The sequence below is a fragment of the Oncorhynchus masou genome, chromosome 11, assembly GCF_036934945.1.
Source record: "Oncorhynchus masou masou isolate Uvic2021 chromosome 11, UVic_Omas_1.1, whole genome shotgun sequence".
Lineage (NCBI taxonomy): Eukaryota > Metazoa > Chordata > Actinopteri > Salmoniformes > Salmonidae > Oncorhynchus > Oncorhynchus masou.
The window spans coordinates 32,403,226-32,409,225 of NC_088222.1; the positions used below are offsets into that span (position 1 = coordinate 32,403,226).

The following is a 6,000-nucleotide window of genomic DNA, read 5'->3' on the forward strand; positions in this document are numbered from 1 at the left end:
CAGTCATACGACCGGTGTGGAGGGAGAGAAGTGGCCTTGGAACGACTGAACACCGTGCGCAGATCGTGATACTCCTCCGGCACCCCTGTCAAATCGCCAGGCTCCTCCTGTGAAGAAGAGACAGAGGAAACAGGAGGGATAGCAGACATTAAACAGGTCACATGACAAGAAACATTCCAGGATAGGATAGTATTACTAGACCAATAAATAGAAGGGTTATGGCGCACTAGCCAGGGATGACCCAAAACAACAGGTGTAAAAGGTGAACGAAAAATTAAAAAAGAAATGGTTTCGCTATGATTACCAGAGACAGTGAGGGTTAAAGGCAGCGTCTCACGCTGAATCTTGGGGAGAGAACTACCATCTAAAGCGAACAAGGCCGTGGGCTCCCTAACTGTCTGAGAGGAATGTCATGTTCCCGAGCCCAGGTCTCGTCCATAAAACAGCCCTCCGCCCCAGAGTCTATCAAGGCACTGCAGGAAGCAGATGAACCGGGCCAGCGGAGATGGACCGGAAAGGTAGTGCGTGATCCAGAAGGAGAGGCCTGAGTAGTTGCGCTCACCAGTAGCCCTCCCCTTACTGATGAGCTCTGGCTTTTACTGGACATGAGGTGACAAAATGACCAGCGGAGCCGCAGTAGAGACAGAGGCGATTGGTGATTCTCCGTTCCTTCTCCTTGGCCGAGATGCGGATACCCCCAGCTGCATAGGCTCAGCATCCGAGCCGGCGGAGGAGGGTGGCAGTGATGCGGCAGGTGGCAGTGATGTGGAGAGGGGAGCAACGGAGAACGCGAGCTCCTTTCCACGAGCTCGGCGACGAAGATCAAACCGTCGCTCTATGCGAATAGCGAGGGCTATTAAGGAGTCCAGACTGGAAGGAACCTCCCGGGAGAGGATCTCATCCTTAACCTCGACGAGGAGACCCTCCAGAAAACGAGCGAGCAAAGCCGGCTCGTTCCAGTCACTTGAGGCAGCGAGAGTGCGAAACTCAATAGAATAATCCGTTATGGATCGATTCCCCTGACATAGGGAAGACAGGGCCCTGGAAGCCTCCTCCCCAAAAACAGAACGGTCAAAAACCCGTATCATCTCCTCCTTAAAGTCCTGAAACTGGTTAATACACTCAGCCCTCGCCTCCCAGATTGCCGTGCCCCACTCACGCGCCCGTCCGGTAAGGAGAGAAATGACGTAGGCGATGCGGGCTGCGCTCCTGGAGTAAGTGTTGGGCTGGAGAGAGAACACCACATCACACTGAGTGAGGAATGAGCGGCACTCAGTGGGCTCCCCAGAGTAACAGGGCGGGTTGTTGATCCTGGGCTCCGGAGACTCGGAAACCCTGGAAGTGGGCGGTGGATCGAGGTGGAGTTGGTGAACCTGTCTTGTGAGGTCGGAGACTTGGACGGCCAGGGTCTCAACGGCATGTCGAGCAGCAGACAATTCCTCCTCGTGTCTGCCTAGCATCGCTCCCTGGATCTCGACGGCGGAGTGAAAAGGGTCCGGAGCCGCTGGGTCCATTCTTGGTCTGATTCTTCTGTTATGTACTTGAGTGAAGACCCAAAAGCGGTTTTAACAGAAAACAGAGTTCTTTAATGAAAAACAGGAATGGCATAAATCCTCTTCCAACGTTGACAATGGAACAAAAAGAACGTAGTATAGTGCAGGATGCACCTGCCAGGCAGACTCCGACAGGATAGGACAAGGTGGAAGCAAACGAGACGACAGCTTGCTTCTGGCATCAAAAACACAAACAAGAATCAGACACTGAAAGTAGCAGGAACAGAGAGAGAAATAGAGACCTAATCAGAGGGGGAAGAGAGAACAGGTGTGAAAGAGTGAATGAGCTAGTTAGGGGAGATGTAGAACAGCTGAAGAATGAGAGACAGAGAAGGTAACCTAAAAAGACCAGCAGAGAGAGACAGAGTGAAGAGAAAGGACAGGAACAGACATAACAAGACATGACAACAATGGTATGAGGATGGTTCATTATGAGAAATTTGATGTTTTAAAATGGCGCCCGACACTTTGACTGGCTGTTGTCATTTCGCTCCCGTTAACGGGATTGCAGCCATAAGACGTTTTTAAGCCATGAGTCATCAGTCAACCTGGAAAATTTCAACAACTTTGAAGTTTCTTCAAGTTCAGTTGCAAAAACCATCAAGCACTTCGATTAAACTGGTTCTTATGAGGACCACCACAGAAAGGAAGACCCTGAGCTACCTCTGCTGCAGAGCTACCTCTAAGTTCATTAGAGTTGACTGCACTTCAGATTGCAGCCCAAACAAATGCTTAAGAGTTAAAGTAACAAACACATCTCAACATCAACTGTTCAGAGGAGACTGCGTGAATCAGGCCTTCGTGGTTGTATTGCTGCAAAGAAACCACTACTAAAGGATACCAATAAGAAGACTTGCTTGGGCCAAGAAACAATACCAATGGACATTAGACCAGTGGAAATCTGTCCTTTGGTCTGATGAGTCCAAATTTGAGATTCTTAGTTCCAACCGCTGTGTCTTTGTGAGAGTAGGTGAACGGATTATCTAGTTTTCGTAGTTTTGATGTCTTCACTATTATTCCACAATGTAGAAATGGTCAAAATAAAGAAAAACCGGTACTGGTGCTGTATAGTTTGTTACAGTATTTCCTTTAACATTTTTTAATGATATCACAAAGTAATAACCAAACTGACAACAGTGTTATTTTAGGTCACTTCTGCTCATTCCCCACGTTCTATGTTGGAAATATTGTTCCAGCATTCGCTTTAGAACGTGTTAGTTTCGGCGGGAAAATGTCTGTGTAGACAAAGACATATTCCTTGGGTGAATTTGGAGAGGGAGATAGCTGAATGCTCTGTCCTTGATTTACAACAGGGAGTGAGCTGTCAACCCCCGACCAGTTCCCTTCACCCACCTTATTGCAAAGCTGATCTGACCTATTTGGATCCTTACAGGACAGTCATGACACACATCTGCTTCTAGGGGTAGGTTTTGCATTATGATCACTTCTGTGGGATTGACATACACAGTATACAGTATTGTGGCTAACTCTGAGAAGGGAGTATAAAATGTCTCTATGAAAACAGAATCATTTCATAACCATGTTGTTCCTCTCTTTATAGGACGTTCGGATTCTCATTGCATGGCAATCTCCACTAACAATCTAATTGTCATCTCTGCCAGGTCATGTGTGAATAATAACTAGACAACCATCCAAAACACCTGTGAAACCTGCACACTTATTTTCTTTGTTTGACCAGGCAAGTCAGTAAAGAACAAATTCTTATTTCCAATGACAGCCTAGAAACAGTGGGTTAACTGCCTTGTTAAGGGGCAGAACGACAGATTTTAACCTTGTCAGCTCAGGGATTCAATCTAGCAACCTTTCGCTTACTTGCCCAACACTCTAACCACTAGGCTACCTACCTGCCACTCACATAAAGACCAACCTTCAAAATTAAATAACATTGTGACAATAATGCATAAAAAATATTTAACTGGGCAGTAGCCTAGATTATATTTGTGTGCTTTTGTAGATTTTGTAGGTTATATTACACTGTTGTCTAGGACCGGACGTAGGCGGTCACCTGTCTCCCCAATGACCATACATGGGCCTTTTTTCAATTGCACACTCCACACATCCTCTCTCCTCGTCTCCATCTCAAAACGCATTGGATGAGAATGCCAGAGGTCCCTCTCTGACCTTCCCCTCCATTGGGTTTTGAGAAGGAGATGAGGAGAGTGGACGCGAAGTGTATATAATTGAGAAAAGAGCGTTTGAATGTATAAAATCACATGCAATATATTGTTTTCACTCTAACTGAAAAAATATATATTATACAATTATTATATACATAAAAACCTCTCCTTCTTAGATTACATTTTCGTCATTTAGCAGACGTTCTTATCCATTTTTCACACTTCTTTTCATACTGATCCCCATGTTCAACGAATTCACAGCCCTGGCTTTACAAGCAACATGCTTTAGCAACTGAGCCACATGGGACCACAATTACCTCAGTACATTCCCACATTACGTAAATAAATTCAACAGAAGGAGGTGAAAAGATGGTGAAATAGTTGTTCTTACTGTGTATACAAAGGCCCCGGGTTCTCTGGACATGTTAAGTCTTCTTGGCTGTTAATCAATAACCAGGCAAGGCATTATGACCAGGTTCTTGAGAGGACAGCTACACACAACAGGCCCTTGAAATGTCGACACACGAAAACTCTATGGCCTCAGGACTTTGATACGCTACCTAAGTACTCAGTCAATATTTAACTATGACTAAGTTCTCTGCCTGGAAAGAAGGGGAAACAATATATAGGCCTAATTGGACAGAACAACTTGACATATCTTTGGCATTGGTGGGATGAACATTTGCTTTCTTGTTTCAGTTCAATCAACTGGCTGTTTTATTTAATTAAACCATGGATGAGAGGTGACTGAGGTAATAAAATACAAGTTTTTACTGACAGCAAGTAAGTCCTAAGTTCCCGATGGCATGAAACCTCAAAAAGAAACACTGGGCTACTTATCTCGCTTCCTTCCATCCTTCCAAAACTCAACTATTGACTCAACTATTGACTCAACTATTGGAACGTGAGAAGCCTGGGCTTTTGAGGCAATCTTGATAACAACAGACAGATTCTCTTTACATCATTTGGAGGGAAGTGGTGGCCAAATGTTACAGTAGTTGTCATCCAGTGGAGGCTCCTCAGAGGAGGAAGAGGAGGATCATTCTCCTTAGTGAATTTCATAAAAACATTCCCTTGCTGTCTCTGCCTGGCCTGTTCCCCTCTCGCCACTGAGATTCTCTGCCTCTAACCCTATTACAGGGGCTGAGTCACTGGCTTACTGGTGCTCTTCCATGCTGTCCCTAGGAGGGGTGCGTCACTTGAGTGTGTTGAGTCGCTGACGAGGTCTTCATTCTCTCTTTCTCTTTTTCTTTCTCTCTCTCTCGGAGGACCTGAGCCCTAGGACCATGCCTCAGGACTACCTGGCATGATGACTCCTTGCTACCCCCAGTCCACCTGGCCGTGCTGCTGCTCCAGTTTCAACTGTTCTGCCTGCGGCCATGGAACCCTGACCTGTTCACCGGACGTGCTACCTGTCCCAAACTTGCTGTTTTCAACTCTCTAGAGACAACAGGAGTGGTAGAGATACCCTCAATGAAAGGTTATGAAAAGCCAACTGACTTTTACTCCTGAGGTGCTGACCTGTTGCGCCCTAGACAACTACTGTGATTATTATTGTTTGACCATGCTGGTCATTTATGAACATTTGAACACCTTGGCCATGTACTGTTATAATCTCCACCCGGCACAGCCAGAAGAGGACTGGCCACCCCTCATAGCCTGGTTCCTCTCTAGGTTTCTTCCTAGGTTTTGGCCTTTCTGGGAGTTTTTCTTAGCCACCGTGCTTCTACACCTGCATTGCTTGCAGAAGAGCAGAAGGAGCAGAAGGAGCAGAAGGAGCACTGCCAGAGCCCTGCAAAATGACCTCCAGCAGGCCACAAATGTGCATGTGTCTGCTCAAATGGTCAGAAACAGACTCCATGAGGGTGGTATGAGGGCCCGACATCCACAGGTGGGGGTTGTGCTTACAGCCCAACACCGTGCAGGACGTTTGGCATTTGCCAGAGAACACCAAGATTGGCAAATTCGCCACTGGCACCTTGTGCTCTTCACAGATGAAAGCAGGTTCACACTGAGCACGTGACAGACGTGACAGAGTCTGGAGACACCGTGGAGGACATTCTGCTGCCTGCAACATCCTCCAGCATGACCGGTTTGTCGGTGGGTCAGTCATGGTGTGGGGTGGAATTTCTTTGGGGGGCCGCACAGCCCTCCATGTGTTCGCCAGAGGTAGCCTGACTGCCATTAGGTAGCGAGATGAGATCCTCAGACCCCTTGTGAGACCATATGCTGGTGTGGTTCGCCCTGGGTACCTCCTAATGCAAGACAATGCTAGACCTCATGTGGCTGGAGTGTGTCAGCAAGTCCTG

The 6,000-nt window shown here is 46.9% G+C and overlaps 1 protein-coding gene across 3 annotated transcripts in view; it reads right to left on the reverse strand.

Moving 5' to 3' along the window:
- Positions 1–4,203, reverse strand: part of LOC135548551 (transmembrane protease serine 2-like) — a 28,857-nt gene extending 24,654 nt beyond the window's left edge. For all 3 annotated transcript variants that reach the window (XM_064978283.1, XM_064978285.1, XM_064978284.1), the window contains exon 1: positions 4,083–4,203. The gene's annotated coding sequence lies outside the window, so the exon portion shown is untranslated. The remainder of the gene's footprint in view (positions 1–4,082) is intronic.
- Between the last annotated feature and the right edge of the window lie 1,797 nt (positions 4,204–6,000).